The sequence below is a fragment of the Equus caballus genome, chromosome 16 (genome assembly GCF_041296265.1).
Source record: "Equus caballus isolate H_3958 breed thoroughbred chromosome 16, TB-T2T, whole genome shotgun sequence".
Taxonomy (NCBI): Eukaryota; Metazoa; Chordata; class Mammalia; order Perissodactyla; family Equidae; genus Equus; species Equus caballus.
Window position 1 is genome coordinate 28347673 of NC_091699.1, and position 14292 is coordinate 28361964.

General features: G+C 45.9%; 1 protein-coding gene across 4 annotated transcripts in view; it reads left to right on the forward strand.

Moving 5' to 3' along the window:
* The window catches only part of PDZRN3 (PDZ domain containing ring finger 3), a 234540-nt gene that overhangs the window by 132778 nt on the left and 87470 nt on the right, over positions 1–14292 (forward strand). The window contains exon 1 of one of the 4 annotated variants that reach the window (XM_070238605.1): positions 1152–1404. The exons of the other annotated variants lie outside the window; for them this stretch is intronic. The gene's annotated coding sequence lies outside the window, so the exon portion shown is untranslated. Of the gene's footprint in view, positions 1–1151; positions 1405–14292 lie in introns of those variants that run through there. 4 annotated transcript variants of the gene reach the window in all.

Sequence of the window (14292 nt, forward strand, 5' to 3'; positions counted from 1 at the left end):
GCCCTCCCATTTCCATGTTCTTCCTATCTCAGAAGGATAGGTAGGACGTAAGTGGTATGGAGAGACCTCAGGCATCACGCAGGCCCTTGAGGTCCAACCTGGGCTGGATAGGGAGCCTGAAGCTCCAGGAGAGGTCTCTCTGGGACCATGGAGAAGGTACTGAGTAGCAAGGGAGAGCCAAGGAGATAGGGACCCAGGACATACCCTCCCCTACCCTCTTCAGATTTTATTCTGTGTGAAATTTTGCATGAGAAGGATTTCCCAAGGTTTAAGTAACAAAAGAAAGGGAACCGCTTGTTGTTAAAGACGCCTCATCTTTCACCTTGCTGTAAGCTCCTGTGAAGGGCAGCTTTCTCACACCCCTCTGCGGTCCCAGATGGCTAAGAACAGCCCTGCACACATACACCCAGTGAGTACCCTTCGCTAGTGCTTTGGACAGTTGGCAAATCACATGTTTTCCAGAGCACGTTCAGGACAAGGGTCATAAAGGCAAGTGCTTCCTAGGCCATGGAAGCAAAGGACAAGGGCGAGGGAGGCGGGGCCCTGTAAGGAACACAGGCACACAGCCTGGCCTCAGACATCAGCCGCTGCTCAGCGCCGCCAGCTCCAGCCACCAGGAGATGTGAGCCTGCGGCTGCCTGCGCTTCTGCATTTTTGCAAGAGAAGACAGAAAACTGGGCTTTTCTTTGAAATGTTTTGGTTGCTTAGTGTTGGAAACCAATTAAGAAGTTTCAGAGATCCTTTGAAATAGCCGTAGGGGCCACATAGGGCCGGGAAAGGGGATTCTAGGATGAGAAAGCGTGAGAAACACTGGTTGAAGGTTTCTTCACTGCCAGGTCTCAGAATCTCTGAGATTGCCCTTTGCAGTGGTTTGTGTGTTTTTCTTTTGTGGGGAGAGGGTCTGGAGAGGCTTATAGTGGAGGCAGGGGTCCCCAGATTCATCTGTTGCTAAAACCGTGGAGCATCTTGAGAGACTCTTGGAACACTGGATCTCTGGTCTAATCAAGAACCTTTCAGATGCGGTTTTGTTCTTCCCAATAACTGGGACTCCACCTGAATTAACAGCCTCCTATCATGACCTCACCCTTGCAGTTTAAAAATCCGTGTTTGAGCAACTGTGCAAAGCCCAACCAGCAGTATAAATTTGCGTCCTTGCACATGGGCTCCAAGAAGCAAGTTTATGGCAGGCAGAGCCAGCTCAGAACCCAGGAGAGGGGTGAAAAGCATTCAGACATCAAGATTCCCCTCCTTGCTGCTTGTTCCGTGGGGAGACTGTGAAACGGGCCCCTGGTGAACCATTGAGTCATTTATAGGCTAATCTTAGTGCCGTCCCTGAAGTAGGAATGACGTGGGCTGCCGGAATTCCTCCTAAGCACCCCGGAGAAGATTTCACTGATTGAAAGGGTGAGTTTGTGTAACGTGAGCAGGAGCCCGCGTGGTGCCAGGCTTATGCAGGCTGCCTGCCGGGAAGCCAGAGGGTCGTCACATGGGAGCCTGAGCAAACAGCGCTGTTGGGAATCGCCACCACCTCCCCAGCTTTCCTGGAGCTTGCTGAACTGACCCTGAACTTGAAGAGCTTGCCTGGCAGGATTTTAGTGGCTCCTGAGACTGTCGCTTCAGCCTGAGAGGGGCAGGAGAGGGAGGTGCCTGTAAGGACTCTTGTAGCTGCAGTTACCTCTGGCCAGGGAGTCCTTGGACGCTGTTTTCTTTGGCAGCCGACTGGGCTGGGTCACTTGAATTCCTTTGAGGTTTGTGGGTGCAGAGACCTGTGGCCACTGCCCGCGTTCCTTGTTGGGGAAGGCAGGCATGGCTTCTGCGGTGGTGTGCCTGCCCAAGAAACAGGCCTTTGCTGGAAAGGTGGTTTTGGTCTGAATGAACTTTAACATCAGCCTGTTCTCCCTTAAGTGGAATTTCATGCTGATTCAGCAGTAAAGTAAACGCTGTACCCCTAAATTTTGCTGACTTTGCTCACATTTGAATTTATAGCTACAGAGCTGATGAAGAAAAGAGCCTTTGGTACAAATGTGGCCAAGAGATGTTGCCCCCCATCTGCCACTCTGGAGGGTACAGGTGCTCATGCCGAAAGGGGGAGGAACCGATCTTGCAGTGAAGGATGAGAGAGGCCCAGAGTCTTTGTCAGCTGAGTGGAGCATGGATCTGAAAACCTTTAGGATGTGCTGGTTTTACATAAGCAATCCTAACAAGGCCCCGGGTTTTCTCTCCCCTGGGTGGGCTGGAGGGGCCCTGGGCTTCCATGTGCAGCAATGACCCTTGGTCCCTGAGATGGGAGGGTCATTGTTATTTCAGCAGTGCAGAGCGTTCTGTAAGGGGCTCTCCCTGTAAGCCCTGGAAAGGGAGGCAGACTGCTGCTTACTGGTCCTCACAGGGGTGAGGTGTGTCCCTCCAGGGCTGCAGGTGTGCTGGGGCATGAAGATGAAATTAGTTGTTTGGAAAAAGTAATGTCTTTAAGGTTCTGCAGGGAGGATAGTGCAAACTAAAATCCTTTTCTCCAAGGATTTTTAGTCAATTCATAGGTTCGCATATGAAGAGATGTGATCATGAGTAACGTGGCTGATGCCACAAGCTGCTCATGAAACCGTATTCTTACTTTGTAACCACATCTGTGGGTTTAGATACATGGGAAACATTCCGAACCATCACTGCTGCGGGCACCTCAGGAATATTGGAAACTGCCCATGAGTCCAGCTAGGACAGCCTCAGATATTGTACTTAGTCTTCTGTGGTGCAGCTTCAAGAAAGCCCTTATCTCACACTCTGGAACAGCGTCTGACACCGTGGGGCAGAGGGTTTTATTGAACAGAAGCTGAGTGTCTGCTCTGTGCTGGATGCTGGGGATACAGTGGCCAACAGGATCAGCCTCATGATTCGCAGGGGCCAGTGCAGACTGAAAATATGGGGCCCCGTTGTTTGAAAAAGCAGGAAAAAAGTGTCGTGAAAGGCCCTAAAATCTCAAGCTTTTTCTCGTCTTCTGTGGTCCCTCTGTCTACCTGTCCTGGTGTTTTAATTTGCTGTTTAATGTCCTGCTCCCACAGGCATGGAGCTACTCACAGGACAAGTCCAAGGGTAGACCCTCACAGGCTTTGAGGGGCCCTACTCCACAACAGGGCAGACACACAGCCACCACTGCCAGGGCCCCCTCCTGCCAGTCGCCTGCCCAGTGCCCTGTGTGTCAACCAGGGGAGGGAAGTCAAGCCAGGCATCTCCCCGTTTCACGGGCCCACAGCCCTGATCCACAGCCAATGGGCGATCCAATATGCCAGGATGTACTCAGTCCACCGAACACACTGTGGAATGGCCAGCCCAGGGAGGGGACAGCCACCGCCATACCCCACCCCAAGATGCCACAGACACACACAACTGACTCCAGCCCTCCTGTTCCCAGTCCCCACCAAGGATGGAGGTCATTAGCAGAGGCAGGGAGAAGAAGGCCAGGAGAGCCCAGGGGACTAGTCTGAGCTGAGTCTCCAAGCCCCCAGCACATGCTCCATTGTTCCATCGGGTTTCACTTACAGAATGCAAATTCCAAGGTAAAATTATGAAGAATTTCGAGACAGTGACCACAGAGCATTAAACCCCAAGCATGGGGCCCTTGTGAGTGCATGAAGCCAGGCCTACAGGTTAAAAAGAAAAAGACAGTCAGGAAGACACCCACACCCCCTCCACTGAATATAATTTCTACTATGGTAAGAAAGAAGAAGGAGCCCAGGGCAAAGAAAGACCAAGGAAGGTGACAGACTTTTAGAGATCGCAGGCAGGCAGCCTATTGGATAATGGGTCATTTAAACCAAGACCCAAACAATGAGAAGGTGGCAGCCAAGGGAAGAGTGGGGAAGAGTGTTGTTATAAGCACAGCATGTGCAAAGGCCCTGAGGCCAGAAAGAGCTTGGCTTCTTGGAGAAACTGAAAGCAGGTGTTGTGGCTGGGGCTTGAAGAGTGACAAGGAGAGCAGCATGGGAGAAGGTGGGAAAGAGTGATAGAGCTATTTGGGGAAAAGATAAGTTTTGTTCCTCATGTCCCTCTTTTCCTTTAATGGTATCTGTGTCTCCTACACCTCATTCTCTTGAGTTAATTCCTGACTAAAGGCTCAGCTTTTTTACCCCAAAAAGATTTAAGAGAAAAATTTAGGTTATAGTTCGTTTCCTTCAAAGGAGGATTTCATCCAGTTGCTAGAGGACCTTTGCTGGCAGATGTGTTGATAATTAATCTAAAAATCAAACCACATTTCCTGCCTTCCATTTGCCCCCATGAAATATAAAAGCCTAATGCCCCCATCATGACCTTACTGAAAAGAGCTTATCTCAGATTGGCGGGAATCAGTCTACAGTAGCCGTGTGATGTGTTTTTGTCTGCGTGCTGCTGTGAGGTAAGAAAAGGGTTTCTGGGGTTCTCATTAGGTGGTGTTTCTGGGAGGCCTTGCTGTGTTGTGGCCTCAAAAGCGAACACTTTTAAGTAGTGAGCCGTAGAAGGCCCTGCTTCTGGCAGTGAGTGAGAGGTCGCTGGAAAGGTCAGATAGGTTCCAGAAAGTTTCTGCACTTGCCTCAAATACCTATACAGAAATTATTCAGCTTAAACAAGGGCCATTTTTAGCTACTTGCAGAAATTCAAGATTGTGAATGTTTTGGCTGTTTAATGGGGGCACATTTGTTCTGAATTTGCAAAAAAGATAGTTTTCTTTTCAGCCAGAGAAGAAAGCTTGGGTGTCGTAAGAGAGGAGAACTTGGAAGTGGCCCAGACGCTCTCAGCAGTAACGAGCTGGGATCAGTAATTGTGACGTCTCCATCTTGTATGTTATAATGGAGGGATTAGTCTGGCTCTCTGAAAACAGAGAAGGCAGCCTTCCCCTGGGAGTTGCACAGAGTGAATGTATAAAATTACAATGTAGGTTCCTCTGCTCCATTTTGTTATTTAAGTACTTAAGGTATGGGTGATATTTTTCCAGTTGTAAGTAATCGTTATCTTCTTCTTAGAGAAGAACGTGACCTTCTAATAATATGACACAGAATTAAATGCTACTGAAATTCAGTAAAACAAAGTTTTTTGTGAGAAAGTGCCTTGAATTTCAAAACTTGAAACTGTCACTTAGGAAACATCTCTATGAGCTTAAAGATATTGAAGTTATTGAAAAACAGTACAGCAGGTTAACATATATTCTTCCCTTTTCAAAGTCAATATTGTAGAATCTTTAAATTATATTTGCTATGAAAATCCATTTGATTCCCATGTAGATGGGAAATTTTGAATATTTGGATGTTTTAACCAGTTTATTGGTGGCAAGGGGGAAGAGTATGAAATACAGTGGGTGTCAACTTTGGAGCAAAGACATTTTAACTACACAGGGCACAATTACCTTGTAATAGACCATAGGTTTAAAACTATTTCTTAGGTTGATTTATTCATATCTTTCCAGAACCTTCAAAATATTTGCTTTGCCTGATATGAAATAAACATCTGACCTTTGACACATCTGATGATAAAGTTTAGATGCTATGTATGCCAGTCTGCAGCTTCACAAATAATCAAAAACCAAAATATCTAGTCAGCTCTGCCTCCCAGTGGGGCCAGTGCTACACTGAGGAAACTTTCATGGACTGGATAAATTAAATGTAGGGCTTTTTCTTATTGTGGCAAAATATACATAACCTGGCACTTGCCATTCTAACCATTTTACATTCACACTGTTTGTTGTGCAACCATCATGACTATTTCCAAAATGCTTTCCTTACCCCAGACAGAAATTCTGTAACCAATAAGCAAATGTGGCTTTTTTTTCGTTGGTTGGTTTCCTGAGGTCGTTTTCAGTTTTTTAAAAATCACACTGATTGACCCAGTGATCTTTTTCTTTCTACCTCATGCTCCCCTCCAGTCTGAGGGTGCCCTGCCAACTCTAAAGCCATGGAAATTCCCAGTGGTATACTTGTGCCTGGATTGTGATCCCACCCCCCCATCCATGGGCCCTTACACAGGCCATAGAATTGGCAGTTATTGCCCATTAGAGTCAGATTCAAGCTGTTGACCCAAAAGCAAGCCATTCTCAGCCACTGGCATCTCCCAGACCCTACCGTCTGGTAATGTGCTTATTATTTTTCTGTTTCCCTCTCCACACACGTCTGTCCTTGCAGTGTGCTGTTTCCCAGCTTCCTGTCAGCTTGATCCACTTACCTTCCTCTGATGAAGATAAAGTTTTTTTGCACAAAAGCTGCTCAGCCGCATCTCATGCTGTGTGTTGGCAAGGGCATTGGTAATAGCTTTAAAATTCACTTAAAGAAATTGGAAACAGTGAGTCACGTGCAATCATTGCCAGACATGTTGTTAATTACTTGATAGAGATGCTACACGGGCCGCCTTTTGGTTGTAATTAGAGGTTTTTATCATCCTTGCCTTGCCTGTAAGTTTTTCCAAATTTCTTTCTGAACATTACAAGTGGAGACAGATAGGTTAACGCACATCAGATTACCTGCCAATTTCCCTGAAATTAACTTATTTAATTGTCATCCTTTGCACGCTAGCTACATTTCTCTGAGTGCCTGCATTAAAAAAGCCATTTTTCATGGTCTTATAGTATAAAATGAACATTTCCTGCTACCAGTGAGTTTGGACTTGACAACGACCTCATTCAGGAAGTTGTTGGAAGATTAAAATACTACCACCTATCCTAAAATTAGAACTTAATTCTTTGTGATGCAGTCAAACTGTATTTGACTTTGAAGCTGCCCGACGTTTAGTAGCCAGATAGTGGTAGGAAAACTCCTTCTACATGGAGAATCTGAGTTAGGAGCAGTATCTAAACCACTGAGAAATCCTCCTGTCATTGAATTCTGTAAGGGTCTCATTCCTCAAAGAAGTAAAGAGAGTTTGGGGAAAGTATTTCTTATTCCATGAGGAGGAGGATGCTGTTAAAAATTAAATTTATTATTAAATGATTCTTCCTTATCCTTCTTTTACAAGTCAGAGAACTGAGACCCATAGAAAGCTCATTTTAAAAACCCATGTATATTTGTTGGAAATTGGGAAAAGGAAGAAAGGTGAGACTATATGCCTCTTCTGGCTTCATTTTAAAGTTAAGTTCACTCCTATTTTAATCTCATCTCACTCCATCAAGGGGAACGTTTGCTCACCCTCTTTCTAGGTGCCTCCCTTTCTGCTCACAAAGGAAATGCAACCCTCCTTTATACCAGCTTCTCAGACCTTACTATGCAAACAGATCAGCTGAGGATCTTGCTGCGGTGCAGATTCCAATTCATTTACTCTAGACAGGGGCCTGAGATGCTGCATTTCTCCAACCCCACGGGTGATGCTGATGCTGCTGGTCTGTAGACTATACTTGGCGTCACAAGGCTCTAGACTTCACTCTTTTCCAAGGCCACACCTTCTTCCCCTTGAAGGTACTGCCTCATCTCTCCTTTCTCTCTCTCTCTCTCACATTTAATACTAGTTATCTTGAGAGAGCAATCCTTGCTTTCTTTTCTGACTTTCTGCGTCACAGTCTGGCTTCCTCCCTCAGCGCTCTGCTGTAGCTCTTCTGGCAAAGGGCAGTGTAGGACCTTTCTGCCATCATATCCGGCAAGTACTGTCAGTTCTCACCTGGGTCCTTTGGGGCATTCGACCAACCACTCCCCTTCATTGGGAAATGATCCTCTGACCTCCTCGGGAGTGCTCCAGCCAGTCATGACTTATGCAGCTCCCAAATCAACATGCCCCTCTCCAGAACCCAGATCTGCATTTCCGCCTATCTCTGGGACATCTCTGCTCCAGTGTTGAGGAATCTCAAACCTAAGGCATATAAATCCAGACTGCTCCTGCTCTCCCTCCTCCTCCTCCTCCTCCTTACCCTCCCAGTCTTACTTAACATCATCGTCATCCTCCCAGTTGCTCAAGTTAGAAACCTGGGAGATGTTCTGGACTCTCCTTGCTCACCCACCTGTCAGTGCCTGGAGTTCTGACTTCGTATTATCTCTCATATCTGTTCCCTCCTCTGCATTTCCAGCCCAGGCCCCCCCACCCCCAGTCACCTTTGCCAGGACTGTTAGGCCTTCTTCCTTATTTCCTGCCTCCCCTCAGTTTTCTCCTTTCTCCATTCCTTTTCTTATACTACCTCTGAGCATTAAAATTTTTCTAAAATCCTGATCTGATGTATGTTTTCCTTATGAAAAAAGTTATACTGCCTATCAAATAGTTCTAGTAACTTAGCCTGGCCTTCAGGACCCTTCCCAGCCTCTCCCAGCCCCCACCTACCTCTCTAGTTTCTGCTCTAGCCCAAACTTTACATGCTAACCATGCCGTGTCCCAAGTATGCCTGGGGATGTCCCGCTTCCATGCCTTTGCATCCACTGTCTCCTCCGTCTGGGATACCCTTCCCAGCTTTGTCAACTCATCTTTTAACTGATGGGGTTGCACTTTTCATTTCCAGGAAAGGGACTAAGAGAATTCACTTTCTGTCCATCCTCTGAAAACAAATCAGGGAAAAGCAAAAACAGAGGGTGTTTCACTATGACCTCTGAAGCATAAGCAGGTCATAGTTCACAGATATCATTCATGGTCAGCTTTTCCACCAAATTCTTGATTAAGCTGTTGTTCCAAGAAAGCAGGCCCCAAATGGTTAGTAGACACAGTTATATTTGTGACTTCATCCTAAATCCTTCCACATTGTTCTGTGTAGCTCTGTGTTGTGAATAGCATGATCAACCAGATTATCGACCTCACTTTATAGCATATGCAGTTAACTTATTTTACCTCCATACTTGACTTTTAAAGAATAAGTGAATATGTATTGGCTTAATTACATGACAGCCACTTTGCCCAGATAAGAGAGAGTGACAGGAAACTTGAAATAGCATTATGATAGTTTGCATGATAGCAGCTGGTAAACTAAAAAATAAATTTATCCTCCTCTGTAGTGAGCCCAGGGCACATTTCTTCCCTGGGGTGACCGACAGCCCTGTGAAGACGTGGTTGACAGAGCATCCCAATGGCAAAAGTGCATCCAGCTGAAATGCTTTGTGTTAACTGCTCTTTCTCAAGTCTTCATTATGTTGACTTTATAAGTGGGAAAAAGTGCGTTCGAGAAGGAACATCTTGGTGGCTTCTTATGGACTGCTTTAAAATGAAGCTGTTCCCTCAAGGCTTTTCTTGATAACATTGTCCCTTCTGTGTGCTTTGATCAGCCTGGCTGCCTGGTACCTTTGTGACAATCACAGCCATCTTTTCCTCTTTAATTGACCTCCTCTGAAATAGAAAGTTTCAGCTCTACTCTGGATTATGAAGCGAAGACAAGGCATGCATGTTTGGTCTTTTCTGTTTTCTAACGCCCAAGAGTGTTAATTTACCATAAAATAAGAACCATCAATAACAATTCCCTTAGCCCTGTGGTACCCAAAGAAAAATCATGCCTGGGTCATGAGGAAAGTTGGAGAGCTGTGTTTACTTTGGATTGACCCAGGTCATGTAGGATAGCTTCTGAATCGGCCCTACTGAAAGACAGGACGTGGTGTAATCTAAGAAACAGTGCACTTCAAGACCCACTTAGTGCTGTATTTCTATGTAGTGGTGTCATGTGGCAACGCAAGGTCCTTTACTTTTATTGTGTCCCAGACCAGCCCTGTGCACGTCCTAGGGCACTGCCCCACTCTCTGCAGTGTCTTTAAGTACTTAATTGAGCTTTCTCAAGAGAATCCCGTAAGAGACGAGAGCTGTCTCTTAGTATATTCCATGGCTTCTTTAGGGTGCATGGTGTTTTTTAAAAATAGAGCTGAAGAGGGCTGGCCCCGTGGCGGAGTGGTTAAGTTCACGCGCTCCGCTGCAGGCGGCCCAGTGTTTCGTTAGTTCGAATCCTGGGTGTGGACATGGCACTGCTCATCAGACCACGCTGAGGCAGCGTCCCACATGCCACAACTAGAAGAACCCACAACGAAGAATACACAACTATGTACCGGGGGGCTTTGGGGAGAAAAAGGAAAAAATAAAATCTTTAAAAAAAAAAAAAAATAGAGCTGAAGACTGTTAGTGATGTTTAAAGGAAAAAAGCAAAGCCTCAAATGCTTTAAGGAGCCAGGTAGTAAATATGTGATTTGGCCATTCTGACAAGCCTAGCTGAGCGATGGCCACTGTGGCCAAGTGTCAGAGGGTGTGTCCATCTAAATAGTCCACTATTTTTTTTTTTTTTTGAGAGAGAGAGTGAAGCATTGAGACTCTCCAGTGGATCCATCTCCAGTGAGTTCCAGCTTCATCACCCTTTCTGAGGGCTTTCCTCTAAGGATCTGTGTTGCAAATCAAAATGTGTTTTCTCTTACAAACAGCATTGTGACAATCTCATGAACTAGACTTGTGATGATATTAATGTAATTGCTCTTGAGATAAATTATGAATTCAGTACAATTAAATAGACACCTTTCTGTGAAAAAGGAACTTAAGGGGAGCAACTCACTTCTCCGTGCTCTCATCCCATACCTGCGCAGGCGTGACTATCAATCACCGCCGGCTTATCCTCAGAGTCCACCTGTGGCTTCAGAGTGTTCTCAGTGTAGTGTCACTCCAGGCGGCCACTACCAGTCAGTAAGAGTTACCCTTAATGTTGAGAACGATTTGCCATGCTTGGATAATAGAAGGAACATGGTTGGAATTCAGAACACCTGCGTTTAGTCCTGATGCCACCACTAGCTAGCTCTGTGGGTCTGGTCAAGTCTTTGTCAGTCTTCTTAGGCCTTCCTGTTCTCTATCAAATGAGGGAGGTGGATTGGATAATCTCTGATGTCCCTTATATTTTTTAAATTACACTCTAAATTTTATGAACAACCTGTTCATTAATTTGAATATTTTCTTCCGTTTTTTTTTTTAAGGGTAAGAAATGAGAATAGGCACTTTGCTGCTTCTGAGCTCAGTGGGTGTCTGTGTGTCCAGCTCTTCGTCCTGGAGGAGATAGACTCCTATCATCAAACCTTTTTATTAAGTTTAGTTGATCATATTATCTCTGTTCTTTATTATTTTAAGGTAAGAGGAGAAGATTATTCTCCAACGTGGCACACTCCTGGATGGGCACGATGACCCGTTTACCCTCTGGCACGTGTAATCACCATACTTAGGCCTTGTGTCAGAGGGCTCAGAGCCGTGGGAGAAGCCCAGTAAGAATGAGAAATCTGTATGCCTAATGGTGAAGAGCACAGGTTTCAGGGTCAGGACAGACTGGGGCCAAATCCCAACCTTTCCATTCAGTAGACCGTTGTGACCTTGGGCAGATCACTTACCCAAACCCTAATTCCCTGGCTATAAATTAAGACCATGAGTGCCTAATCCTCAGGGGCATTAGAAGTAAACAAGATAGTGCATGTAAATAAGCAATCAGTAACCCCAAGAAAGTAAAGTACAGAAGCTGCTTGTCCTCTTATCATGCTGGAGAGAAAATGTTGCGGAACATGTGGTTAAGAAATCCAGGGATCCAGGGGCGGCAGCCACTATCCACATACTGAACTGAGAGCAAGGGCGTGGAGTGGGACAGCATTTCTTTCGGCTGAGCCATCACCCAGTTGTACAGCTGTGCTGGGCATGCAGCTCGAGGAAGGGAAAGTCCCTACTCTTAAGGAGCACAGGTGCTGTGGGCGGAGAGAGGTGGAACTATCAGCCGTCCTCAGTGGTCCCAGTGCTATTAGAGAAGCAAGCACGGACTGTGGCTAACAGGGCAGGGAGGCGTCAGGGGAGAGCTTTCGAGGTCAGACTTGAAGAGCTGAGTAGAGGCAGTGTCCAGGGAAGAACAGAGCAGAGTAGGTCTTTCAGCATGGTTTAGAAGAGAGCTCAGCTAAAATTAGGAAGCGTTGCCAAGCGGAGGCCCGCATGGGCAGAGGACCAGGCATTTGAGCCTGCTTGCCTGCATCTTGCACAGACGCCGGTTCAGCAGAGGCAGAATACGGAGGGTCGACGGGGCTCTCGGCAGCACAGCACCACATCGCAAAGGGCTCGTGGGCTGCTCAGCTCCGAGAGATTTGAAGTCTTCTGGACTTTATAGCATGTTGGCCACAGTTTTGACAACAGTGGCTTCAGCCATACCAGACCTCAGGCTGGCCTTCATGCCCCAGTGGTTTGAGGATTAGGGCCCTCTCTGGCGGGCAGTCCCAACAGCCAAGGGCAGACGCGGCTTGTCTGGTGAAGAGAAGTATTAATAGAGTTATTAATAGTTAGACCCGGGCCTCAGGCCTTCCCCTAAAGATGGTGTTTTGAACTTCTCCGTAATTGGATTGCCCCCAATAAAATCACATTACGAACAAAAGGGCTTATTGGAACACCTGGTGCCAGCGTCTGTATTGGAAATTGTATTCCAGTGCACTACACTGTCTCTTACACCTAACCTAATTTCCTTCTCTTCCTCCCATCCTCTACCCCTCCCACTCAGTCTGTCCCTCCAGCTTCCCCAAATAATACCACCACGCACAGCCATGTAGGAATCACGGCTCTTTTTTAGAAAACATATGAGAGCCCACAACATTTGTGAAGGCTGAGCTGAGCTCCCATGCAATGAATTGGGAGCATGGGCATGGGCAGGGTAGGGGGGGAGACAGGGTTGCTTTGGGTTGCTCCATCCATCTAGTTATGCTGGTTGAAGAGGGGAAAGGGGAAAGACTTGGGCCCTTTCGTCAAAGCTCTCATTACAAAGACCATTTCGAAGCACTTCCCAGTGGCCACACAAATGGTGATCAGCATCTCAGGCTGAGCCCACGCGTGGATCTCAGGTTTGAGCAATTCCAACAGGTGCCTGCCTGGGGCTACAGCAGGCTGGTGGATGACTCCCCCTTGGTGTTCTCAGAGAGCTACTGGATGTGGCCAAGCTGTGGAGGGAAGGTGGAAAGGGAGCTCACCTGGTCGACTGTGGGAAAGTGTACGCTGGCAGAAAGGAACCCCTCCTCGAAGGAGAAGCGCTCCAGGTTGGGTTCTGCTAATTGCTCCCTTCACGATTTGAACATACTGAAAAACAGAATTTAACTTTTCGTCCTTGGGGCCCAAAGAGCATGGATTCTCTCAGTGGCAGTTTTATTTGAAGTTGCTGGGTTACTTTGATATATAATATTAGTATCATAAAGAAATGAGATCTTAAGACGCCAGGCCCTTTTTCAAGCTGCCTGAGCTCAAAGGAGCAGAGAAGTCTTGAAGGTAGAATAGGATTCAGGCTACATTTCTTCTTTTCCCATCCCACGAGTGCTCATGAGAAGTAAGTCTTGATAGTGAACAGATGTTCATTCAGGGGCGAATTATATAGAACCTAAGGTTCTGCTCCAAAGATAAAAGCTGTATGTTCATTAATCAATTCTATAAGACTTGGTCGAAATGGATTTTTAAAGCAATATCAGCATGCAGTTTCTGTTAATCCGTGTTAATCTTTTAGAGGTTATAACCCCAGCTGAGATCCACTGAAGAAAAAAGGCAACATTGATCAGAGGGCTGGACCTCTCTTGGACTGTTTAAAATTCTCCAACTACTCCTGAACCCAGTAGCCAAAACTTTTAAGTTCCAGTTTCTCTGCAGGTTCAGGATTTAGTCACAGTAACAAACATTTACCCTTCTGTGTTTTGATTTTGTCTTAAAGATAACCATGAGTTAGTGACGCCGGGCAGCATTTAGCCAGTTCCATGCTCTAAATGTCATTGGTATTCAATAAATTTTTGCACCAAATAAAAAATCTTGATTTGTTATCAGCTTTTTGGAGGCTCATGAGTCCTTGCTTTCCTGATTTGGGGATGTTTGAGAACACTTTTGGAGCATTAGGAAATACTATTGGCTCAGTCAGCAGCCCACACAAAGAGGATTTTACTGTGCATCATCCAAGACTGTGGACAATCTGGGAATTATTTACCTTTGCTTTTAGCATACATTTTATTTTATTTTGTTATTGAAGACTGCTCTGTCAGAGGAGGCATCCTGGGTTAAGAACATGGGCCTTGGAACCAGAGAGACCTGGAATCTATCCATGATTGCTCGTCCCAGCTGTGTGGTCTAGACCAAGGCACTTTCTCTTCCTGAGCCTTGGTTTCCTCTTCTATCTAATGGGAATACTAATTGTCTTAATAGCTAACGTTTGGTAAGTGCTTACTGCATACCAGGCACTGTTTTAGTGCTTTACATGTCGCATAATACCCATTGCAACCCCATGAAGTACAACTGGGAATAATAAAATGGGACCTTCCTAATAGGGTGTGACGTATTATGAAGTGAGATAGTTCATGAAAAACATTTCGCACACTATCTGGTACATTATAAGACCTCAATAAATACGTGTTGTCAACAGTGGTTGTA